The sequence below is a fragment of the Bos taurus genome, chromosome 4, assembly GCF_002263795.3.
Source record: "Bos taurus isolate L1 Dominette 01449 registration number 42190680 breed Hereford chromosome 4, ARS-UCD2.0, whole genome shotgun sequence".
Taxonomy (NCBI): Eukaryota; Metazoa; Chordata; class Mammalia; order Artiodactyla; family Bovidae; genus Bos; species Bos taurus.
The window spans coordinates 43,690,914-43,718,060 of NC_037331.1; the positions used below are offsets into that span (position 1 = coordinate 43,690,914).

The 27,147-nt window shown below is 39.2% G+C and overlaps 1 long non-coding RNA gene across 1 annotated transcript; it reads left to right on the top strand.

Annotated features, from left to right (window-relative positions):
* The first annotated feature begins 17 nt into the window (after positions 1-17).
* On the top strand, positions 18-26,711 carry LOC104972024 (uncharacterized). The gene is made up of 4 exons (XR_806066.4): positions 18-538; positions 1,273-1,328; positions 18,111-18,879; positions 20,097-26,711. It is a non-coding gene; the product is annotated as an uncharacterized lncRNA (long non-coding RNA).
* The last annotated feature ends 436 nt before the right edge of the window (positions 26,712-27,147 follow it).

Consider the following 27,147-nt stretch of genomic DNA (forward strand, 5'->3'; position numbering starts at 1 on the left):
CCACCCCCACCCCTTCCCGGTTCCTCCTTCCCTCCCTCCAGACTAGCAACCGCAGCCGCCACTCTCCACGGGCGCGCCCCCGCCGCCACTCAGACGCGCGGCCCCGCGCAGCGGCTAGATCCCCGGGGCTACGCCGAGCTGAGCCGCGCCCGCTTGCCACGCCCCCAAGCCCGCCCCGCCGGTCCTAGCCCGGCTAGGACTGGCTGGAGGGCGCTTCAGCCGTCAGCTGGGAGACTTGACCTCATTTCCGGGGCGTGGTTCCGCCCCAGCAGTTTGCCGGTCTGAAGAGAGCTGGTTGGAGGGAATTTGACTCCGCCGGGCAGACCCTAGTCAGTGGAAGTAGGACTTGAGTTGGAAACTGCGGTCTCACCGCCTTTTTGTGGGAAAAGCACATTTCTAGACTGCTTTCGCGCCGCCGCCAGCTGTGGGCTGGGACTGCCTAGTCCCGGCCGGCAAGAGTCCAGGAGTAGGGGCGGGAGAGGGCGGCGGTGGGAAGAGAGGCATGCTGGGAACTGTAGTGTCTTCACGTTCACAGCAGGTACGTCTTCATCTTAATGTTGACGGCAATTAGATCTTGGCGCTTTGGGCAATGGCTACGGCCAAGAGAAACGAAACGCTTCTTCAGTGAGAGGACTTTTTTGCAAATCAGTCTAAAACCTGGTGAATGAGCGCCTGAGATTCGCAGTGTGTCCTAATACATACCACACATGTTTGCTGAATTGGAGAGAATTTGTCTTCTTGCCTTTAGATTCGAAGCAACTCAGAACTGAATAATAGATTTTTCACCGTAGAATGCATCTTTGTAAGTCTTCTAGTAATCAAAGAAATCTTAGTTTAATTCACCATTTTACAGTCAAAGTGTTTGCTCATGGTCCCCCAGTATATTCTTATATATTCTTAGCAGAGCCCAAACTAGAACTCAGATCCTTTTTCTCTCACCGGCACCATGATACCTCTCACTAAGGAGCGTAAACGTGATAATGTGACTCAAGTGAAAGACCTGATCCATGAACTTCTCTAGGTCACTTTCTTTTGTTCACTATACCCACAAACAATGCTTTTTCCGGATAAGATTGGCTAGGCAATTTGGTTAAAATAAATATCAGTAGCAGGCCCCGTTTCCCAGATGAATGTGTAGAAGAACCGTGGAATTTAATAATAAACTTGAAGAAAACAGGTGTGAGTAGCAAGGTCCAATTTCCTATTTGTTTTAAAGAAAAATATTTCTTTTTAAAATAATACAACTGATACATACCAATCTACTCTTCTCAGAAAGAACCACTTCCAGATGTGTCCTTCCAGTTGTCTTCCTGTGCATTTGTATACAGGTATGTGCATATAAAAAGATACAATTTTGTCCAATATTTAAAAAAAGAGTCCCCTTAGAGGAATAGTTTAATTTCTGAGGTGAGCTTTTAAAACAAGGATCTGGAGTATTTTACTTTAATCAGATTATTGAGACTCACTGGATATGAGAAAAGATTAAGATCTGGATTCGCTCACCCACCAGTATCACTGTAGGGTACCCTTTTTCCCTAGAACTAGGTGAAAAACAGTATACCTGCCTATCAAAAGGGCACTGGTTAAAAAAAAAAAAATCGCATATTTAAGTTCTGTGAAGCCATTAAAAAATGAAAAAAATAGTCTATATGTGTTGAGGTCAAATAGGTTTCAGAATCTGCTTATTAAGTGAGAAAAGCTTGGCACACACTGTGTTCATGTTATTCTCCCATTTATGTAAAATGGAATGTGGATAAAATATGAATAAAATGCTTGAACATGCATAGAATTTTTCTGAAGTATACTTCAAAAACTGTTAGTTGTGATAGCCTCTAGGAGGACCTTGAGAATCTTGGTAGAAAGGATACAACTTCCAACGAGCATACTCTGTTATATTCTGAGTATTTTAGGATGTGTGTGCATTACTTTTCAAACAAAGTTAAATCTATTTCATTAAAAAATGTTTAGACTTTCAGTCTAGGCAGTAGGAAGAATGGGAATATCTTTAATAGAAACACACAAAAAAAGGAGAAAGCAAATCTTGTCTGGGTGATGTTTTAAAATGGCACAGGCTCTTTCAGAATTTCCACCTACTTATACCACAGTTCCCAAGGAATGTGACTGCTCTACCCATCCACAGCCAAGGATTTGGGTGCTTGACCCAGATTAACCAACCCCTGTTGACTGGCCAGCAGCCTTGACCTGATGTAGGAATGTGATCTGGGAGTGTCAGTTCTCACTGTTAAGAACTGGAATTTAAAACCTAGAGAGAGTAAGTCATTAAGCTCAAGGCCAGAAGCTGAATGCCCTGGGGTAGAATTAGGGATTTGACAAGGGAAGCCCTGTGAGAAGAGTAGGAAGTATGGAGAATCCGGTTAGTCAAGAAAGGAGCATCAAGTAAGCATACAGAAATAGGTAAAGATGTCACCTTATATGCGTGTGGCCATGGGAGAGATGGGGAGAATCTCTGGGGCAACTTAATTTCCTTGTAACTTTCTAAGATAGGTTCTGTTAACATTTATTCCAGGGGTCAATTCTGCTTTTCCTGAAATACATTAGGGCAGTAATAAAGATCATAGGCTCTGAAATGAGAGAGGTGAAGATTCAAAAACCCATTCCATTTCTTAACTCGGGGCAAATCACTTATCCTTGACTTTAAGCCTTAGTTTCATCTTCTAGAAATGCTAGCTGGTGCTGTCTTAACACGATGTGTTTCAGAATTAATGTACTACACCTTATACTTACTTATAGAAAACACAAAATAAGAACTGGTTAAACAAGGGAACAACAGGGTGAGGTGGTTGGGTGGCATCATCGACTGGATGGACATGAGTTTGAGTAAGCTCTGGGAGTTGGGGATGAACAGGGAAGCCTGGCATGCTGCAGTCCATGGGTCACAAAGAGTTTGGACAGAACTGATTGGACAGAACTGAACAACTGAACTAAACTGAAAGACAGAATTAATGATTTCCATATCTTTTACTTTTTTGCCCCAACCTCTCTTCTTTGGCTCTTTCCCTTCACTGTTGGTAAATATGTGAGGGGTGAGAAGAAAGCCAAATAATGTTTTAAAAGATCTCCCTTATTACTTCCTTACTACTTTTGTGAAGATTTTAGTGGGAGTTTAAAACTAATAATCTGAAAGAGAGTTCAGGATTATATATCTATTTCATATTCATAGTATTCCTTCCAAGCTCAGGTAGAAGTAATAATGCTTTATATCTATATAGAAATTTAAACTTTTGTAGTATTGTCACATCTATTCTCATAAAAACTGCCCTTATAGCTTTCATAGTTATAGCTCTATGTGAGTTCTGTTTTTTTTCTATTACCTGGAAAGTTATTTGGCATCTTTGATTCATTAATAGATGAAAAACTAAGTAAAACATGGGAGTGAACCTGAGTAGCTCATGTGAAAGACAAATGTCAGGTCCATGACCAGAAGCCACAGGTCCTGAGTTTCCAGCTTGTTGCATAAACCACTGAGTCACAGTGCTTTTATACCTGGTATAAGTGAAACTACAGATAAAGAATCAAACCCATTCCTAAGAGTCTCCTAAAGTAGCACTTCTAATATTAACCTTTCATTTCATGCTCCAGTCCTCAGTCTTCTCCCTACTCTCAAACTTAAGGACTGATAGCTGATAGCTTTCGGGAGCATGGATAAGAAAGGAGAGAGGGAAATTCTTCTCTACTTTATTTCTGGTATTCTTTACTCCCCTATTCCTAGACCTAGTTATAGCAACAAAGCTCTTTACCTCTTTTTTTTTGCTTTTTTGATTGAACTGGGTCTTCATTGCTACATGCAGTCTTTCTCTAGTTGTGGCAAGCAAGAGCCACTCTCTAGCTGAGGTGTGCGAATTTCTCACTGTGGTGGCTTCTCTTGTTGCAGCGCATGGGCTCTAGGTGCACTTCAGTCGTCGCGGCACACGGCTTAGTTGCTCTGCAGCGTGTAGGGTATTCCCAGACCAGGGGTCAAACCCGTGTTCCCTGCATCGGTGAGCAGATTCTCAGCCACTGGACCACCAGGGAAGTCCTGTGTGCACCATTTTTTAACATGTGAATTTATTACTGAAATAAGAAATCCAGTTTATAGGGAACTGGATGCAAAAGCAGCATATCTTCTTTAGTCTATAGTAGAATAAGACTTTTAGAAAAAAGAGATATAAAAATGGAAAGAAGTTTGGAAAGGATGAAATTTTTAAATAAAATACATTTCTAAAGTTATAAGTCAAAAGGTTTTGTTTGTTTTTTTTAATACTGTACTCCTTGTTTATTCTCATAACTCTGCCCTAAAGTAAGCAAGCTGGATAATATCATCTCCATCCCTATTTATACATTAGAATACTAGTAACAATATTAATGCCTAAGCTTAAAGAAATGAAATGATTTGCCCAAAATCATATAGATGGCAGAAATGAAATCAAAACCCAGATGATTCTCAACTCTCTTGAAGCTTCAGAGTTAGGCAACAAAGGTTGATTAGGATAACAATAAATGCTAACTACAGTAGAATACTGTAATTAAATCCACTCTCTTCTCTAAATTTTCTATCTCATATTTCTCATGCTATTTCATTTAACATTCAAAGAAAAATTAAAATTTTGTAAATAACTTCAAAGTCAAGTACTACCTGAGCATCTAGTTAGTGATCCTTTAATGTGGTGACTTTTAGTTCCTGTATTCAGGAATGGCTTGTTAACAAGGACTGTAACACATGACTGCACCATATATAAAATCCATCCAGTATATTGGTTGGACTCAGGTTCAACTGTCAGCAAAAAACAAGCAAAAACATCCCTTTTATTCAGTGACTGCTATTATTTTAAATTAAAGGTAAATTGTGGACAGAAACACAGAAATACTGTATTATTTCACTTATATATGGAATCTAAAACAAACTCATAGAAAAAGAGATCATACTTGTGGTTACCAGAGGCAGAGGTGTGGGGAGGGGAGACTAGAGGAAAGTATTCAAACTGTACAAACTTCCAGTTACAACATAAATAAGTACTAGAAATATGATATGCAATATGATGACTATAGTTAACACTTTGATGATATACAGGAAAATTGTAGAAAGAAGAGTAGATCCTAAGAGTTCTCATCACAGGGAGAAAAGCTGTTTTCTTCTTTCTTTTTATTGTATTTATGAGATGATGGATGTTAGCTAAACCTTGTGGTGCTCATTTCACAATACATATACATCAGACTATCATGCTATACACCTTAAACCTACACAGTGATGCATGTCACTATTTCTCAATAAAACTAGAAAGAATAAATAGTGATTCCACTTATATGAGGTATCTAAAATTGTCAGATTCGTAGAAACATAAACTATAATGGTGCTTACTTGGGTCTAGGAGTAGGGGGAAGGGTAGTTGTTTATTGGGTTTAAGTTTTGATTTGCAAGATTTTTTTTTAACAACAATGTAAATATACCTAATATCACTTAACTGTACACTTTAAAGTGTTTTACTGTCTCCTGGAGGGAAGAGACACTTAATATATACTTAGTACCCTGATTTTTATGTTTGTTTCCCCAGTTGGGTGGCTGCTGTTTGGGATGTCTCTTCATTGCCTGGCTTTGATAGCAAGGAAGCTTCCATTTCTGGGTCCCATGGCACTGTGGCAATTCTTTGGCAAGTTATACCCCAAGGCACTGTACAGACAGTAGACTGAGGCACACCCCCCAGCATTTCTGTGAAGGAGGCCTCTCGTTTATTTTGGATTTTCAGTCTGAGGAGCAGTCTTCAGGTTTGGCCACACTTGGTGGCATGTAGATCTGCTCTCAAGGAACATAGGCCTTGCCTTGCCATGCCATCTGTACTTGTTTCCCTTTGCCTTGCTTCAGTTAATCAGTATCATCCAGGAAAGGCTTCATACACTTATCTGGAGCCCTGATATTTGCAAGTGCCACCTAGGGACCCCTCCAGATCATCTGGTTATGGTGGCCAGTGGGGCTTACACTTACAGTCCTACAGGACTGTATACATTTGCATACATTTAAAAACTGATACTTGAATGTCTGACTTCCAAACAGCCTGAATCTAGGTGCTGAGATCTTCCACTTTGGGACACTGGCAGATCTTGTCACATACTTAACAACTGGGAGCTATTAGAAATATAACAAGTCTGCTTGGTCAAGCACAAAGATTTGAGAGATAGGCAAGAGGAAATGAAACAGCAAATTTCATGTCCTACTTGAGGCCACACCTTCAAGACTGGGAGAGATGGTTTCATCTGCTATTAGAAACCAACACACAGAGTGACACAGAATGAAGAAACAGGAATATGTTCCAAATGAAAGAAAAAGATGAACCCTCAGGAAAACAAAACATTAATGAAGTGGAGATAAGTAGTTTTTATGATAAAAAGTTGAAATTAATGGTCATAAAGGTGCTCACTGATCTGGGGAGAACACAGTGAAAATGTCAACAAAGAGATGGCAAGTACCAAAAAAGGCCACAGAGCAAAGAATCCAATGACTGAGCTGAAAAATACACTAGCTGGGTTTAAGAGCAGACTAGATGAAGCAGGGAAAAAGATCAGTCAACTCAAAGATAGAGCAGCGAAACTCACCCAATCAGAGAAGCACAGTGAATATAGCTTAAGGGACTAATGGTACATCAAACAGACTAACATTTGTATCATTGAGCTCCCAGAGGAGAAGAGAGAAAGGGGCAGAAATCTTACTTGAAGAAATAATGGCTAAATACTTCTCTAACCTGAGGCAGGAAACAGACATTTAGATCCAGAAATCCCAGAGTTCCAAATGAGGGGAAATCAAGAGACCCACAAACCAAGACATGCTATACTTTAAATGTCAAAAATAAAGGTAAGAGTATCTTAAATGTAGCAAGAGAAAACTAACTTGCTACACACAAGGAAACCCCCCTAAGACTTACCAGAGTTTTCAACAAAAACTTAGCAGGCCATAAAGGAATAGCACAATATATTCAAAGTGCTGCAAGAAAAATACTTCTAACCAAGAATACTATACATGGCAGCAGAGCTCACTCAGAAGTGAAGGAGAGAGAAGGCGTTTTCCAGATGTGCAAAAGCTAGAGTTCATCACCATTAAACTGGTCTTAAAATAAATGCCAGTGGAAATTCTTTGAGCTAAAAAGAAAAGGTGCTAATTAATAACAAGAACACATGAAAATAAATCTCACTGGAAATTCAAATATATAGTAAAGATAGTGAATTAATCACTTATAAAACTAGTGTGAAGGTTAAAAGACAAAAGTAGTAAAAAAAATTAGTTATAAGGGATACATAAGAGAAAAAGATGTAAAATGGGACGTCAAAAACATTAAAATGTGGTGGGAGAAATAATAGCAACAAGCTTTACAGTTGGATCAAACGAGTTGTTTTTACTTAGAATGTTATAGATACAAGTTGTTATGTATAAGCTTCATGGTAACCACAAAGCAAAAATCTTTAGTAAATACACAAAAGATAAACAGAAATGAATATAAACATACCATTAAAGAAATTTAACCACAGTCTAAGAGAGCAGGAGAAGAATAAAGGCACAGAAAGGAACTACAAAAACAGCCAGAAAATAATTTACAAAATGGCACTAAGCACATACCTTTCAATAATTACTTTGAAAATGGACTAAATGCTCCAATCAAAAGACCGAATGGCTGAATGGATTTCTTTTTTTAAGATCCATCTATATACTCTACAAAAGACTCACTTTAAATGTTGAGAATCACACAGACTGAAAGTGAAGGTATATTTTCCATGCAAATGAAAACCAAAAGTAAGGTGAAATATCTATCCTTATATCAGACAAAATAGAGTTTAAAACAAAGAATGTGATAAGAGACAAAGAAAGACATTGCATAATGATAAGGGTCAATCCAACAGAAAGATAAAACATTTTATAAATATTTATGCACCAAGCATAGGTCACCTAAATTTTGGAAGCAAATATTAGCATAGCTAAAGGTACAACAGTGCAATAATAGTAGGGGACTTTAGTATCCCACTTACATCAATGGATAAATCTTTTAGACAAAACATCAATAAATAAACACATTGGCCTTGAACAGCATATTAGACCAGATAGACTTAACAGGTGTTTACATATGATCTGTAGTCCATCCAAAAGCAACAGAATACATTCTTAAGTGCACATGGAATACTTTCTAATATAGATCTTATGTTAGGGTGCAAAACAAGTCTTGATGCATTTAAGAGAATTGAAATCATATCGAGCATTTTCTCCAGCCACAGTTGTACAAAAGTGAAAGTGTTAGTTGCTCAGTCATATCCAACTGTTTGTAACCTCGTGGACTGTAGCCCACCAGGCTCCTCTGTCCGTGGGATTTCCTAAGCGAGTATACTGGAGTGGGTTCCCATTCCCTTCTCCAGGGGATCTCAAACCCAGGTCTTCTGCATTATATGCAATTCTTTACTATTTGAGCAACCAGGGAAGCCCTCGAAACTAGAATAAATAACATGAAGAAAACTGTAAGATTTGCAAAAATGTAGAGGTTAAACAACATGCTACTGAACAACCAATGGGGCAAAGAAGAAATAAAAAAATACATAAACATATACCTTGAGACAAATGAAAATGGAAAAGGAATACACCAAAATGTATAGGATGCAGCAAGAGTAGTTCTAAGACAAGCAGTTCAAAGCAATAAATGCCTTTCTCAAGAATTAAGAAAAGTCTGAAACAACGTAACTTTTTTTCTTTTTCATTATGGTTTATTATAGCATATTCAATATAGTTCCCATGCTATATAGTAGGACCTTATTATTCATCCATTCTATATGTAATAGTTTGCATCTGCTAATCCCAAACTCCCAGTCCATCCCTACACCACCCCCGCATCCCATTGGCAACCACAAATTTGTTCTTTATATCTTTGAGCCTCTTTCTGTTTCATAGTGAAAGGGAAAGTCGCTCAGTCGTGTCTGACTCTTTGCAACCCCATGGCGATACAGTCTTGGAATTCTGCAGGCCAGTAGCCTTTTCCTCCTCTAGAGGATCTTCCCAACCCAGGGATTGAACCCAGGTCTCCCGCATTGCAGGCAGATTCTCTACCAGTTGAGCCACAAGAGAAACCCAAGACTACTGGAGTGGGTAGCCCATTCCTTCTCCAGGAAATCTTACCCAGGAACTGAATCAGGGACTCCTGCATTGCAGGTAGATTCTTTACCAACTGAGCTTTGAGGGAAGCCCTGCCCTTCTGAAATCTAAAATATTACACAGATGAACTTGTGTCATATTTTAAATTCCAGATATGAGTAATATGGTAGTTGTCAAACAATGTAATCTACCCTTCAAACTAGAAAAAGAAGAATGAACAAACCTCAAAGTTAGTAGAAGGAAGGAAATACAATTAGAACAGGAGTAAATTAAAATGAGACTAAAAAGACAATAGAGGGAGATGGCAGGGAGGTTCAAAAGGAAAGGGATATATGTATACCTATGGCTGATACTGATTCATCTTGAGGTTTGATAGAAAACAACAAAATTATGTAGTGCGATTCTCCTTTAATTAAGAAATAAATTTAAAAAAACAATAGAAAAGATCAATGAAATGAAGCACTGGTTATTTGAAAAGATAAACAAAACTGAGAAGTCCTTAGAGACTTACCAAGGAAAAAAGGACTCAAAATCAGATATGAAAGAGGAGTTAATATGATCAATACAACAGAAACAGAGTGGATCATCAGTTCAGTTCAGTTCAGTCGTGTCCAATTCTTTGCAACCTCATGGACTGCAGCACGACAGGCCTCCCTGTCCATCACCAACTTCCAGAGTTTACCCAAACTCATATTCATCGAGTCGGTGATGCCATCCAACCATCTCATCCTCTGTCGTCCTCCTCTCCTCCTACCTCAATCTTTCCCAGCATCAGGGCCTTTTCAAATGAGTCAGCTCTTCACAACAGGCGGCCAAAGTATTGGAGTTTCAGCTTCAACATCAGTCCTTCCAATGAACACTCAGGACTGGTCCCTTTAGGCTGGACTGGTTGGATCTCCTTGCAGACCGAGGGACTCTCAAGAGTCTTCTCCAACACCATAGTTGAAATGCATCAGTTCTTCAGCACTCAGCTTTCTTTATAGTCCAACTCTCACATCCATACTTGACTACTGGAAAAACCATAGCTTTGACTAGACGAACCTTTGTTGGCAAAGTAATGTCTTTGCTTTTTAATATCCTGTCTAGGTTGGTCATAGCTTTCCTTCCAAGGAGCAAGCATCTTTTAATTTCATGGCTGCAGTCACCATCTGCAGTGATTTTGGAGCCCCCTAGAATGAAGTCTCTCACTGTTTCCATTGTTTCCCCATCTATTTGCCATGAAGTGATTGGACCAGATGCCATGATCTTCGTTTTCTGAATGTTGAGTTTTAAGCCAACTTTTTCACTCTCCTTTTTCACTTTCATCAATAGGCTCTTTAGTTCTTCTTCACCTTCTGCCATAGGGTGGTGTCATCTGCATATCTGAAGTTATTGATATTTCTCCCAGCAATCTTGATTCCAGCTTGTGCTTCATCCAGCCCAGCATTACCAATGATGTACTCTGCATAAAAGTTAAATAAGCAGGTGACAATATGCAGCCTTGACATACTCCTTTCCTGATTTGGAACCAGTCTGTTGTTCCATGTCCAGTTGTAACTGTTGCTTCATGACCTGCATACAGATTTCTCAAGAGGCAGGTCGGGTGGTCTGGTATTCCCATCTCTTTCAGAATTTTCCACAGTCTGTTGTGATCCACATAATCAGGGCTTTGGCATAGTCAATAAAGCACAAATAGATGTTTTTCTGGAATTCTCTTGCTTTTTCGATGATCCAGCGGATGTTAGCAATTTGATCTCTGGTTCCTCTGCCTTTTCTAAATCCAGCTTGAACATCTGGAAGTTCATGGTTCACATATTGCTGAAGCCTGGCTTGGAGAATTTTGAGCATTACTTTACTAGTGTGTGAGATGAGTACAATTGTGCAGTAGTTTGAGCATTCTTTGGCATTGCCTTTCTTTGGGATTGGAATGAAAACTGACCTTTTCCAGTCCTGTGGCCACTGCTGAGTTTTCCAAATTTGCTGGCATATTGAGTGCAGCACTTTCACAGCATCATCTTTTAGAACTTGAAATAGCTCAACTGGAATTCCAGCACCTTCATTAGCTTTGTGTATAGTGATGCTTCCTAAGGCCCACTTGACTTTGCACTCCAGGTTGTCTGGCTCTAGGTGAGTGATCACACCATTGTGATTATCTGGGTCCTGAAGATCTTTTTTGCATAGTTCCTCTGTGTATTCTTGCTACCTCTTCTTAATATCTTCTGCTTCTGTTAGGTCCATACCATTTCTGTCCTTTATTGAGCCCATCTTTGCATGAAATCTTCCCTTGGTATCTCTAATTTTCTTGAAGAGATCTCTGGTCTTTCCCATTCTATTATTTTCCTGTTTCTTTGCCTATATCATAAAAGACTGAAAAAGTGAAAGTGTTAGTTGCTCAGTTGTGTCTGGCTCTTTGCAAGCCTGCCAAGCTCCTCTGTCCATGGGATTCTTCAGTCAAGAATACTGGAGTGGGTTGCCATTCCCTTCTCCAGAAGCCTACAGACACACACACACACACACACACACACACACACACACACACACACACACACAAGTGGAATCACATAATATTTGTCTTTGTGACTGATTCATTATAATACAGCACATTTTCTTTATTCATTCATCTGAGGACTGGCTGTTTCTACCTTTGGCCATTGTGAGTGGTGCTGCTGTGAACATGTGTGTATGTGTATGTAGAGCAATATTGCTAGGTCATATGGTACTTCTGTGTTAAACTTTCAGAGGAACCACTAACCTATTTTCTACAATGGCTGTACCATTTTATATTCTCACCAGAAATGTACAAGTGTTTCAATTTCTCCATATCCTTGCCAGCACTTGCTATTTTCCTTAAAACATTTTTTTCTTTTGCTAATTTCTAGCCATCTTAGTGGGTTTGAAGTGGTACCTTGTGGTTTTGATTTGCATTTTCCAAAGATCATCCATGTTGAGCATCTTTTCTTACGCTTTTTGACTATTCATATATCTTCTTTGAAAACATGTCTATTCATGTCTTTTGCTCACTTTTTAGTTATATTCTTTGTCTTTTTACTGGTGAGTGATAGCAGTTCTTTCTGTCTTATAGTTACTAGACCCCTATCAGATATATATGAGTTGTAGATACTTTTTCCCATCCTGTGGGTTGTCTTTTCCCTTGGGTTTTAAAACACTGCTCTCTGCTATTTTCATCCTATCTCTTTTTCAAACAATGAATTTATTCAGTAGGATAATTTTGAATACCTAATATATTGTTAGTCACTGTTTTAGGTACTAGCAGTAAAAATACAACAATCGCTTACTCTCCTCACACACTTTTTTATTTTTTTCACTGTCTGTTGTTTTTCTCTTAATGCCTTAATGTGAGCATTTTCTTGAGTTATGTTGCCTTCTTTGTGGAGACTTCTTTCCCCTTTTTTTGTCCCAGATAAAGCATATTTAACCTTCAGGGCCCAATCTAAACATCAGTTCTCTGGGAAGATTCTGTGATTTCACCAGGAACAATCAATCACTCCTTCTTTGCTCCTATAGCACTTTATACATTTAAAACAATATTCTAGTCTTTACATTGTTTTATAACTGTTTGTTTATATCTCTGGGATGTGAGCTCTTTAACATAGAGATCTTATCCTCATAATTAATAAATTTCTCCCAAGCTCCAGTAGAAGTCAGACACATAGAGATTATTCAACAAATATTGACTAAATTATCAGACCCTGATTTTTTTAAACTTTTCATTATGAAAAATTTTAAATTTATTCAAAAATAAAGACAACAGTGAGCTGAATCACTGTTACTTATCTGTCAGCTTTGACAGTTATCAGCCTATGGCCAGTCTCATCTCATCTACTTCCTTTCCATTCTCTCTCTCCAATGAATTATTTTGAAGCAAATCTCAGAAATCGTTTCAGTCAAAAATGCTTTTCTGATATTTTAAAAGGAAATGTTTAAATATTAAATATAAAACTTTAGTGTACATGGAGTCAGCTAACTAGAACCCTCAATTAACTGTCCCCCAATTTTAACAGAACAAGACAAATAAGAAATTATCTGTGATCTCAAAGATATAATTTGGTTTAGTAGGTTCTAATCTTATAACCAACAAAGGTCCGTCTATTCAAGGCTATGGTTTTTCCAGTGGTCATGTATGGACGTGAGAGTTGGACTGTGAAGAAAGCTGAGCACCGAAGAATTGATGCTTTTGAACTGTGGTATTGGAGAAGACTCTTGAGAGTCCCTTGGACTGCAAGGAGATCCAACCAGTCCATTCTGAAGGAGATCAGCCCTGGGATTTCTTTGGAAGGAATGATGCTAAAGCTGAAACTCCAGTACTTTGGCCACTTCATGCGAAAAGTTGACTCATTGGAAAAGACTCTGATGCTGGGAGGGATTGGGGGCAGGAGGAGAAGGGGACGACAGAGGATGAGATGGCTGGATGGCATCACTGACTCGATGCATGTGGGTCTGAGTGAACTCCGGGAGTTGGTGATGGACGATGAGGCCTGGCGTGCTGCGATTCATGGGGTCACAAAGAGTCGGACACGACTGAGCGACTGAACTGAGCTGAACTGAATCTTATAACAAATCCAGCATAACCTTCTAAATTTCTATACTTAGAAAAACTCTCAGATTTCACCAAGCTTAATAGTATTGCAAGACCTAAATTAGCATAGAAATAGCCAAGTTAAAGTATTTCACTTAGGCAAGAAATACACTTTTTTATGGTAAAGTTAAAAAAATTTTTTTTATTAAATCTCATTTCATCAGAAACATGTTTCATTACATTTAGATATAAAATGATAAAGCTGGAGGCACAATTTTTTTTTTAATTGCATTGCATAATGAAGTGTGGAGTGTTATATGAGTATGGTTAAGAAATACTACCCTTTACTTCTTTTAATCTACGGAACATTTTTTGAGCTCTTTCTATTTCCTGCATTACCTTTGGGGGTCTGTTGGAAACTTGTGAAGGTTTTTTCTAATGTATCTAATGATTTACCACTTTGCTAAGCTACTATCCTCTCTTGCCTGCCTTTTATGATAGTTTCTAATTGGTCTTTCTGCATCGGCCCTTGCCTGTCTGCCTCAAAGGTCAGAACAATCCTTTATAAAATATGTCAGACTGCATCACTGCTCAGCTCAAAACCTCCTTGTTACTTCCCATCCCACTAAGATAGCATGCTGTATTCTCAGTGTATGTGGTATTGCTCACTAGGGTGTGTTTTGGAAATTTGTGCAAACCTTTTGGGTTGTACCTTGATTGAGTGAGATTTAGTGTGTTTCGGCCTGCTAGTCCATCCTACAGCTTCCCTTAAACAATCATTTCTCATACTGTATGATTTTTAAATCAATTTTAGAGGTAAAATTTATATAAAATAAGATGGGCCATTTTAACTGTGCAGTTTGATCAGTTTTGACACATGTATACACCCTTGTAACCACCACAACAATCAAAGTATAAAGCATTCTCCCCCAAAAGTCCCCTTGTGTGTCTTCTGCATGACTTTTGGATGTCCTTTGGACATTCTTGAAGGTGAAAAACCTGTTTATAATGATTTGAACCTAGACCTAACTCCATTTATATAAACATACAAAATGTTTTTGCATGGTTTTAAAGTACATTTGATTTTCCAGAAATGCAACCATCATATGATTTGAGGGAAGATGACACTATAGAGTGTTCAGAATTTTACCAGAGGTTTGTCATTTAGAATGGCATTTTAAAGCTTGAATCAGCATCACCATCGGTGACTTTTGAGGCTTAAAGAAAACACACCTTTATCATTCTGCATTTGTACCTGTCATGTTTACAGTGGTTAGAAAGGTGACATTTTTATCTTTTACAGTAAAGTGTCTAAACATTTACCTATTGAAATAGATTAATTTTGTTATAACTTCCATTTATTTCTCATTTGTATTACAGGTTCAGTATTGTATTAGTTCTTTTGAAGTTAGGTGTGTAGATAAGTTGTATCACCAGTGAGGTTAATTTCAGGATATAAGGGAAGAATATAAAACATTTGTTATAAAAAGAGAGCACTGGACCTTCAGATTAGAGGACTGTCCTATATATTCCAATCCTGCCTCTTTCTTCCCTTAGATTACCTCTCTCTTTGAATCTGCCATTCTCCTCCCTGCCCCTTTGCTCTAGCTACACTGGCCACTGACTTCCTTGCTGTTCCATGAAATTTCCAGGCATGTCTGGACCAGTGTCCTCATTTGCTGTTGCTTCCTCTGCTGGAATGCCTTGCTACCACATATCCATATGGCCCTCTCCCTCCCTTTCTTCAGCTCTTTACTTAAATGCCACTTTCTCAGTGAGGCTTTCCCTGGCCGCCGTATTTTAAATTGTGTTTCTACCACTCAGCACTCCTCATGACTCTTCCCTGATTTATTTCTCTTACAGACTTATTACTCTCTAGACAGACTTTGTATTTTGCTTTTTTATTTTTTTTTGTTAACTGTTGACCTGCCCTATGCCCTCCCCCTCCCCCTCGCCCCCCAAAACACACTCTAAAATCTAAATTTGATGAAGCTAGCTGCAAAATGTGGATTGGTGCAAAGTGGAAAAAAAAAATCATCCAGTTCCCCAGCCAATTGAAATTTGTTTTTGATATGCTACAAAGTCAGTCCTGGGCTCCCTTTATCTTCCAACCTGGTGTATTGTACTGGCTTCCCCAACCTTTAGTCTTATTTATAAAGGCATCAGTATCCCTAAAGTTTAGAACAGTGCCCAGTTCACAGTAGGTACTCAATAAATATTATTGAATGAATAACTGTCTTTATAATTCCAAGAGAGGTGTTTTTGTGTGATTTTATCTAAAAATTTAGAGCCTTAAATACCTTTAGTTTTATATTAATATGGCTTTCTAGAGAGTAATACAAAGTATATTACCTGGAGATGTGCCATTTGCATTCTCTTTATATTGTAAAAGTTAGTTGATTCATAATTCGTTCTCTAAAGGTCGTATTGTATTTTTTTCCTCATTAAGAAGATTGATAGCTATAACCTAGTGTTATTTATAAACTATACCCATAAGGCACATTGATGTGTGTCCTACATATGGTATAATTAATCTGAATCATAAATTACTTACCAATCATTTGCCTCCAGGTGTCAGAGGCAATATATGGTATCTTTCTTAAGAATAATACTGGGGAAACGTTGTTAATACAAATCTACCTCATTGATTTGAGCTCCTACTATTTTAGAAATTGAATTAATTTTCTTGAACTAAGCTAAAAATTTTAACCCTTGAATAATCTCCAGATAAAAGCAAATCAGTGGTTTAAAGAGAATTATAGGTGGATGATAAACCTGTTTAAGAGAACAGCCTACCTATAGATAATCATTTGATGTAATCATTTGTTTATTCATTCAGGCCAATATTTATTAAGCAGCTGTATGCAGGAAGCATGGGTCTGGAAATATAAGGGCAAATGAGGCAGACTCCCAGTCTAATACAAGCAAGTATTGACACAAGAATAGACAAGAATAAAATGTCGTGGTCATCAATATAGCAGTCTTACGGGGGACAGAAAGGAATAGATGTGGGCCTGCAATGGTCATATCTGCCTGCAGAGTTGAGAATTAGATTGAAAAGTCTTCAAAAAGAAGTTAATGGTTGAACGGAATCTCTGGAGTTACGAATGTGGTTGTGTGGGTTGAATGATGAGATGAAAATATTGTAGACATAAAGAGCATCAGGATCTAGAGGACGGAAACAATCCACCTGGTTAGCAGAACTGTTTGAAAGTATTGGAGTATTGACTACTGTGGGAGCAAAATGAGTTAAGACTGGAGTGGTGGGTAGAGATCAGGAATGAATGGCCTGGTACCATGTACTAGAGGAATTTGAACTTTATCATTGCATCACTTTACTTCACTGGAGTTTGGGAATTCATTAGACAGATGGAACAGGAGGTATTTCAACTGTTAACAGCAGTCCAGATGAGCATTGTTTGAGATCCCCCAGTGAGAATGTAGCAATTGAGATGAAGAAGAGGGAAACGGATTGGAGAAATGCTAGAATCTGTAGGACTGGCTGATGGTTTTGGTGGAGGTATAGAGGGGAGAAAGAATTTAGCACAAGTCATAATATCAGATGCCTCAAGCCAAACAGTTGACAAAAATGAATCAAAGAAACCTCAGCACCCATTGTGGCTGTTATGAATACTAGCTGAAATGAGAGCTTACCTGAGTCTAAAAGGGACATCTACTCTTCAGTTTTAGCCCATTGTTCTGTGTAAGTGGAGCCTGATATTGCATCTTCTGATTTTTAAAGAGAATCCTAAATCTTTTATTTTTCTGTGACATATCCCAAATCTTAAATGTTGATTCAAAGTTGTTTGTTTTTTTTTTAAGTTCTGTCTGAACCAAAATAAACAACTTCAGTAAATAAGCAGCTAGGTTGCAGCCTCTGTCCTAAGATGATGCCTATTTTTTTTTTTAATGATTAGACGTACGATGCTAGTCACTAAATAGGAAGTAGAGGGAGAGAAGCAGATTAGGGAGATGATATGGAGAAGACTAATGAGATTTTGAACATGTTGAGTTTGAGGTACATCAATTAACAGCAAGCTACAAATGCAGGTCTGGAACACAAGTGAAAAGTCTGAACTGGAAAATAAAGACCTGGGAGTTATTAGTAAATGAATGGGAGGTGAAATTATTAGCCAGTTTGCTTTAAACAACATTTCAAGAAACCTTTGTTTTCCTATTCTTGCTCACTGGCAACAATTGTTAGGGACACCTCTCTCCTGGCCCATTTAGGAACCCTCCATAGTACCTGACACAGTCAAGGGCTTCAGAAGAATTCACTTTCTGACAAAAACAAGGATTTTTCTTGAGGATAGTTTCTGTAACACTACCCTTATTCCTGTGTCTGTTTGCCTTTTGTTTCTAAGCAAGATTCTTCTGTCATTGATGGAACCAGAAGAACTGACTTGTGGTAGTCTCTCTGAAGGCAAAAATCAAATATCTCCAAATGCCACTGTTTGTTTGTTTTTTTTAATATTACAGATTGTAAGTACATCATGAGATGTACATGAGAAACGCTGGACTGGAAGAAACACAGGCTGGAATCAAGATTGCCAGGAGAAATATCAATAACCTCAGATCTGCAGAGGACACCACCCTTATGGCAGAAAGTGAAGAGGAACTAAAAAGCCTCTTGATGAAAGTGAAAGTGGAGAGTGAAAAAGTTGGCTTAAAGCTCAACATTCAGAAAACGAAGATCATGGCATCCGGTCCCATGACTTCATGGGAAATAGATGGGGAAACAGTGGAAACAGTGTCAGACTTTATTTTTGGGGGCTCCAAAATCACTGCAGATGGTGACTGCAGCCATGAAATTAAAAGACGCTTACTCCTTGGAAGGAAAGTTATGACCAACCTAGATAGCATATTCAAAAGCAGAGACATCACTTTGCCAACAAAGGTTCGTCTAGTCAAGGCTATGGTTTTTCCTGTGGTCATGTATGGATGTGAGAGTTGGGCTGTGAAGAAGGCTGAGCACCGAAGAATTGATGCTTCTGAACAGTGAAGTTGGAGAAGACTCTTGAGAGTCCCTTGGACTGCAAGGAGATCCAGCCAGTCTATCCTAAAGGAGATCAGTCCTGGGTGTTCTTTGGAAGGAATGATGCTAAAGGTGAAACTCCAGTACTTTGGCCACCTCATGCAAAGAGTTGACTCATTGGAAAAGACTCTGATGCTGGGAGGGATTGGGGGCAGGAGGAGAAGGGGACGACAGAGGATGAGATGGCTGGATGGCATCACCGACTCGATGGAGGTGAGTCTGAGTGAACTCCGGGAGTTGGTGATGGACAGGGAGGCCTGGCATGCTGCAATTCATGGGGTAGCAAAGAGTCAGAGACGACTGAGCAACTGAACTGAACTGAAGACCTTAGAAAATAGAGATTCTTCTTTCTTTCACAGTTCCTCATTAGCAGCTAATTTTCTTCCGTGAATACTTAGAAATAAGAATTGAGTGACATTATTCAGAGTTTGAATGCCATGTGAAGATAAACTCATTTCCCAAGGTGGTAATCTTAGTAGCTTGCTCATATTACACGCAGGATGTGAGTTACTTGCAGCTCTATCAGCCTTCAAGTAGGTGTAAGGTGTGTGCTCATTTCAGGACCTAGGCTGAAGGAGCATTGCTTTTGGGGATAGCAGGTAAAGATGGCTGGTGGAAACTTACTGTCTTTTAAAGCTTCTGCTCAGATATTATGTATATCATATCTGTTCACATTCCATTGGCTAAACCTGACATCTGTGGGGGGGAAATACATAATCCTCTTGGGGATAATCACCACAGTCTGCAGTAGTAGGCAAGTGTATTTTCTGTGCTGGGGTGTGATGAGATGATGAAAAGAAAGGAAGTACCATAACTGAGATCTTACTCTTCTGATAGGTTAGGAAAAGTGCTTATAAATAATTCGATATCTGTGTGGGAGAGTAAAGGATTTATTTTTATTAACATCGTGAAAGAAAGAGCCAGATTCTAGGTACTATTAAAAAAAAAAATAAAAGGGCCAGATTCCAGTGAAGTGAGTCTACAGTCAGATGACATGCTGGGTGCTGATGACAGCCACCAAAGTGGAATTAAGTAAAAGCAATACTGACACTACAGTTGCAGTAGCGATGCATTCCTGGCGTTCAGTTCTCTGCTGGCCTCTCTGATTTTAGACTCTGTGTTTTTATGGACTGTGACCACCTGGAGAGCCTCTGTCCCAGCTATAGGGAGCAGCTGCCATTTCTCAATCCCAACAGATATTGCCACGTGGGGACACTAACGACACTGTTGCCACCTTCTATATTTGAAATCTCACTATTTTTCAGTGTTGGATCAAATTTTAAAAAAACACACCGTGGGCCAAACAAAATATTCCTGTGGGTTAAATCAATCTTAGTTTGTGACTGCTTATCTAGAGGAGTGGATTGATTTCATATCCTTCAGATAATCTCCCATGAACACGCTTCTCTCAACATATGTATTTGTTCTAGTTGTCTTACAGGTTGGAGGTATGATTGACTTCCTTTTGCAAGAATAGAGTTGCTTAAATGACATGTGTTCCTGAATAAAAGGCCAAAAAGGAAGAGAAGGTAATTTCATCACTTCTTGATTTTTATGCCATGATCAAATTATCAGCATAATATTAATTTTAGAGCTGGCTTTTTTCCATGGTTTACTTGGAACCATCCCAGGAGAGGCCTGATTTATCGCACCGAGGCTGAAAATGATCTGATAGCAGCACCTGGAGGGTGCTTCCTTCTCAGTTCTATTCTTGTATTTGTTCTTTCCACCACTGGCATTAGTGCTTGATGTTCTCCTCACACATAGGCAATTCAGAGTTCATAGATGATGGTGACTAGAAGAAGGTTTTACCCCAAATTTTGTTAGAACCAAAGAGTAATATTGAAATGGCTGTATTGGGGTGTGTGGGTGTCCCAGTTGTTTCATAGTGGCTTCCACAGCTAAGCCCTTCTGTTGCATGCTGCTGCTGCTGCTAAGTCACTTCAGTCGTGTCCAACTCTGTGCGACCCCATAGAGGGCAGCCTACCAGGCTTCCCCATCCCTGGGATTCTCCAGGCAAGAACACTGGAGTGGGTTGCCATTTCCTTCTCCAATTCATGAAAGTGAAAAGTGAAAGTGAAGTCGCTCAGTCACGTCCAACTCTTTGCGACCCCGTGGACTGCAACCTATCAGGCTCCTCCACCCATGGGATTTTCCAGGCAAGAGTACTGGAGTGGGGTGCCATTGCCTTCTCCATTCTCTTGCATGAATAAGGCTAATTCACAGAGAATAAATACTCTGCCACAGTGATCTTCATTGGGGTCTTCTCAAGAACAAGTACAAGATTTCCATAACCCCTGACTGACAAGATTCATATTTCAAGATGACCTCAAATATTCATCTAATCAAAGGGGATAAAAACTTTAGAAACCACACCCAGAAATATGTCAGACTTGTTTCTTTTCTGACTATAAATTCAGAGAACAATTGAGATTCTTTAAATTTAAGTATAAAGCCCTATGGTTTATAGAATTAAAGGAATTTTTCAGAGTATTAGGAGTGCATAGCATTGTACCAATAGCGTTTCCTGCATCTCCTGCATTGTAGGTGGATTCTTTACCTCTGAGCCACTTAGGAAGCCCGTACTAATAGTGTACATATTTCTATTTGGAGCAGTTTGACGTAGTTAGAGGTAACAACCACATATATTTGCCACTACAGTATGTTAATAGATTATGTCTAAATAAACACATATTCATAGCATTTGCCTCTTGTGACCGAGTACTGTTTAGAAAGAGATAAATTTAAGCTTTCGTGTTATATACTCAAATGCATTAGCTTTAATTACACTAATGGTTTAAATTAAGAAAAAAAGTTATATTAAGTTTGACAATGTAAAGTTATTTATCTGTACTCTTTAAAAAATATTTGAATTTGAATTACCATATAATAAAGTACAGAGGCACTTAAAAATGAGAAAAAACAAAAGCTAGTTTATGAATGAGTTTGTGGGAGTGAAAACAATGGGTAGAGATGGTGAATAATTTACCTGAAACCTTAAAAATGACTAGATGTTAAAACTGAGTAGAAAACTTAACTCAGGATTTCTTGGTAAAAGGGGAAATGCAAGTTGCATAGTCTTACTAACCACTAAACTGAAATATATCAGTTGCTCAGAAGAAACAACTATTGCTTAACATTGAACTCAAAGGAAATTTACCTCACAGATCTTATTATGAAGGATACTGTACAAACAAAAATGTCACCAAATTGCAATTTAATGGAAGATGCCACAATATTCTTTTCATGGTCATTTCAACATAGGCTTTTGGCAGAAGTCCAGAGATAGAGTGTTCAATAGATTTCTATGAAAGCTGAAAAAATGTACATTAATTTTGTAATTTGGGGGTGATGAATGAGGATAGATTAAATAATTGCTTTGCCCTTTAAAGTGTCTACTTAGCAAAAAATGAAAGAAATATTGAGGATGACATATTGTAAAACAGACCTCCTGAGATCTTTTTGTTTTCATTAATTCTAAAAGTATTTATTGATGTCACAATGTATATACTTGTTCTGCATGTGGCCTAAAAATGTTCACAAAGATCATATCTTTAGATGATCCTTAAGTATTTATATACGATTATATAACCACTTGTTTTAAGGATTTTCACCTGTGCTGAGGTGAGGGTATATAATTAAAAAGAAAAAAATCAATAAAATAGTTCATGGGTCTAATTTGGACAAAATATTTTAAATTGTTAATAAGACAAATAGTTCAAATAATGAGCAAAGGATTTTTAAAAATCCAGAAAAATTTGAGATTCTGATAAATTTTATCTGTCTCTTTGACCTAGTCATTTGTATTTCTGTTAAATAAGTGTTTCAGGTCATGTTCATATGCATTTATTTTGAGCCTTGACTTTGAGAACACAGATAGCTAATGTATGTGCCAGGTGATTTTGATCATAATGAGTGATAAAAGATGAAAGAGAAAATGTGGTAATACAAACCCTATATCAAACTCCAAAGCATAAAATCTAATAGTTTTTTCACCCTCTGCCCTTTTTTCCCAAGGGAAATTGTGTGTGACATTAGTTTGAAATGGGTGAGGAAACTCTCCAAAGGTAGCAGAAAGGATGGGATTAACTTTATTAAGTCTCTCCTATGAGAGACATTGTGAGGTTTTATGTTGTGTTTTTTTTACAGGTATTATATGTCTTCAGCTCCTGTCCATAGCATCTTGTACACAGGTTAAGTAATTTGACCAAGAAAGTGTACCGAGTGAGGATTGTAATGGCAGTAACCCAAGGAAGCTGGTTCCACAGGGGGTTAGGTAACCTGCCCAAAGTCCCACACTGAGGAGAGGGCAGAGCTGGGGTCTGACTCCATAGTACATAAGCAGCAGTATCAGCCTAGAGAGACCATAGGAACAGATACTTTTAAAATGGAAAGAGACTTCATAGATCATCTAGTTATTTCATTGTCCTTTAGCATACCCATTTTACACACAAGGAAAGAGGGATACAATAACATTTATAGTCTTTCAGATGGAAATAAAGTGTGAAATTATTGAAAGTGACAGTGAAAGTTGCTGAGTCGTGTCCGACTCTTGGTGAACCACAGTCCATGAAATTCCCCAGGCCAGAATACTGGAGTGGATAGCCTATCCCTTCTCCAGCAGGTCTTCCTGACCCAGGAATCGAACCAGGGTCTCCTGCATTGGAGGTGGATTCTTTACCAACTGAGCTATCAGGGAAGCGTGAAATTATTGGATCAATTTAATTCTTTGCCTAGTACATAATTTATTGTTGTTGTTTTAGTTATTAAGTCATGTCCAGCTCTTTTTCAAGCTCCTGGACTGTAGCCCAGCTGGTTCCTCTGTCCATGGGATTTTCCAGGCCAGACTACTGGAGTGGGTTGCCGTTTCCCTCTCTAGGGGATCTTCCTGACCTGGGGTTTGAACCTGCATCTCCTGCATTGGCAAGAGGATTCTTTACCACTGAGCCACCAGGGAAGCCACTCATATTTTAATAAGTAAATAAGAGGACAATGTGGTAATAATTATTAACTTTTTTGTGACGAGAAAGACATTGCTAGCAGTAAGACAAGCAGACTGAACTGAATAAATTAAACCTAGGTGCCTGAACTTTCCTGAGATCCCCACCCAGACCTTCCCCCATGTCCCCCACTATTTTCTTGTCAAATGCTTATAAGCTGGTTTAGGACAACATAGGAGTTTAGAAAAATCATAAGAGCATATTTTCATGTTTGAAGTTCACCCAAATCAATTAGCCTGCCCTTTACCAATTCCTGAATTTGGCAATAAGGAGTTCCTGATCTGAGCCACAGTCAGCTCCCAGTCTTGTTTTTGCTGACTGTATAGAGCTTCTCCATCTTTGGCTGCAAAGAATATAATCAGTCTGATTTAGGTGTTGACATCTGGTGATGACCATGTGTAGAGTCTTCTCTTGTGTTGTTGGAAGAGGGTGTTTGCTATGACCAGTGCGTTCTCTTGGCAAAACTCTGTTAGTCTTTGCCCTGCTTCATTTCGTATTCCAAGGCCAAATTTGCCTGTTACCCCAGGTTTCTTGACTTCCCACTTTCGCATTCCAGTCCCCTATAATGAAAAGGACATCCTTTTTGGGTGTTAGCTCTAAAAGGTCTTGTAGGTCTTCATAGAACCATTCAACCCCAGCTTCTTCAGCATTACTGGTTGGGGCATAGACTTGGATTACTGTGATATTGAATAGTTTGCCTTGGAAATGAACAGAGATCATTCTGTCATTTTTGAGATTGCATCCAAGTACTGCATTTCGGACTCTTTTGTTGACCATGATGGCTACTCCATTGTTTCCAAGGAATTCCTGCCCACAGTAGTAGATGTGATGATCATCTGAGTTAAATTCCCCCATTCCAGTCCATTTTAGTTCACTGATTCCTAGAATGTCGATGTTCACTCTTGCCATCTCCTGTTTGACCACTTCCAATTTGCCTTGATTCATGGATCTGACATTCCAGGTTCCTATGCAATATTGCTCTTTACAGCATCAGACCTTGCTTCTATCACCAGTCACATCCACAACTGGGTATTCTTTTTGCTTTGGCTCCATCCCTTCATTCTTTCTGGAGTTATTTCTCCACTGGTCTCCAGTAGCATATTGGGCACCTACCGACCTAGGGAGTTTCTCTTTCAGTATCCTATCATTTTGCCTTTTAATTCTGGTCATGGGGTTCTCAAGGCAAGAATACTGAAGTGGTTTGCCATTCCCTTCTCCAGTGAACCACATTCTATCAGACCTCTCCACCATGACCCACCCATCTTGGGTGGCCCCACATGGCATGGCTTAGTTTCATTGCGTTAGACAAGGCTGCGGTCCGTGTGATTAGATTGACTAGTTTTCTGTGATTATGATTTCAGTGTGTCTGCTCTCTGATGCCCTCTTGCAACACCTACCATATTTTGGGGGGCTCCAGAATCACTGCAGATGGTGACTGCAGCCATGAAATTAAAAGACGCTTACTCCTTGAAAGGAAAGTTATGACCAACTTAGATAGCATATTCAAAAGCAGAGACATTACTTTGCCAACAAACATCTGTCTAGTCAAGGCTATGGTTTTTCCAGTGGTCATGTATGGATGTGAGAGTTGGACTGTGAAGAAAGCTGAGCGCCGAAGAATTGATGCTTTTGAACTGTGGTGTTGGAGAAGACTCCTGAGAGTCCCTTGGACTGCAAGGAGATCCAACCAGGCCATTCTAAAGGAGATCAGTCCTGGGTGTTCTTTGGAAGGAATGATGCTAAAGCTGAAACTCCAGTACTTTGGCCACCTCATGCGAAGAGTTGACTCATTGGAAAAGACTCTGATGCTGGGAGGGATCAGGGGCAGGAGGAGAAGGGGATGACAGAGGATGAGATGGCTGGATGACATCACCAACTCGACGGAGGTGAGTTTGGGTGAACTCCGGGAGTTGGTGATGGACAGGGAGGCCTGACATGCTGAAATTCATGGGGTCTCAAAGAGTCGGACACGACTAAACGACTGAACTGAACTGAACTGAAGTTACCAATTCCTGGCTTCCCTGGTGGCTCAGTGGTAAAAGAATCTGCCTGTCAATGCAGAAGATACAGGAGACACAGGTTTGATTCCTGGGTCAGGAAGATCCCCTGGAGGAGGAAATAGCAACCCATTCCAGTATTCTTGCCTGGGAAATCCTATGGACAGAGGAGCCTGGTGGGTTACAGTCCATGGAGTCACAAAGAATTAGACACAACTGAGGACATGCACAGCATAGTCACCGATTTCTAATTGGAAGTATTTCTGAAAATTAGGAGAGGTGACCTATTTAAAAAAAGTAGTGGTTCTGAAAACCTGAATTCTGTGGTTCTCCAGATAAAATGTTTTTGTAATGTGGTAACTGTCTGTTTTTGCTTTGGATAGAAATAACTACTTTACTCATCACATGTAATTTTTTTTTTTTTCTTACCAGACTGCAGCAGGTTTAATAGGGGCCCCAAGGGTATGCTCAAGTTATAACCCACAGAACCTACAAAGAGGACATTATTTGCAAAAACAATCTTTGTACATGTGATTGTGCATTTTGAGATGCGATCAGTCTGGATTAAGGTGGGCCCTTGTTTGTGCTTAGCTGCTCAGTTGTGTTAACTCTTTGCAACCCCATGGGCTGTAGCCTGCCAAGCTCCTCTGTCCATAGACTTTTCCAGGCAACAATACTGGAGTGGGTTGCCATTTCCTACTGCAACATTTAATTTTTTTTTAAAAACAACTACTCCTTTGCCTCTTATTCAGAGCCATGCTTGTCCTCCCTCAGTGTGTCTCAGTTCAGTTCAGTCGCTCAGTCGTGTCTGACTCTTTGCGGTTCCATGAATTGCAGCGTGCCAGGCAATGAACTCCTTATTGCCAAATTCAGACTTAAATTGAAGAAAGTAGGAAAAACCACTAGACCATTCAGGTATGACCTAAATCAGATCCCTTCTGATTGTACAGTGGAAGTGAGAAATAGATTTAAGGGCCTAGATCCGATAGATAGAGTGCCTGATGAACTATGGAATGAGGTTCATGACACTGTACAGGAGACAGGGATCAAGACCATCCCCATGGAAAAGAAATGCAAAAAAGCAAAATGGCTGTCTGGGGAGGCCTTACAAATAGCTGTGAAAAGAAGAGAAGCGAAAAGCAAAGGAGAAAAGGAAAGATATAAGCATCTGAATGCAGAGTTCCAAAGAATAGCAAGAAGAGATAAGAAAGCCTTCCTCAGCGGTCAATGCAAAGAAATAGAGGAAAACAACAGAATAGAAAAGACTAGAGATCTCTTCAAGAAAATTAGAGATACCAAGGGAACATTTCATGCAAAGATGGGCTCGATAAAGGACAGAAATGGCATGGACCTAACAGAAGCAGAAGATATTAAGAAGATGTGGCAAGAATACACAGAAGAACTGTACAAAAAAGATCTTCATGACCCAGATAATCACGATGGTGTGATCACTGACCTAGAGCCAGACATCCTGGAATGTGAAG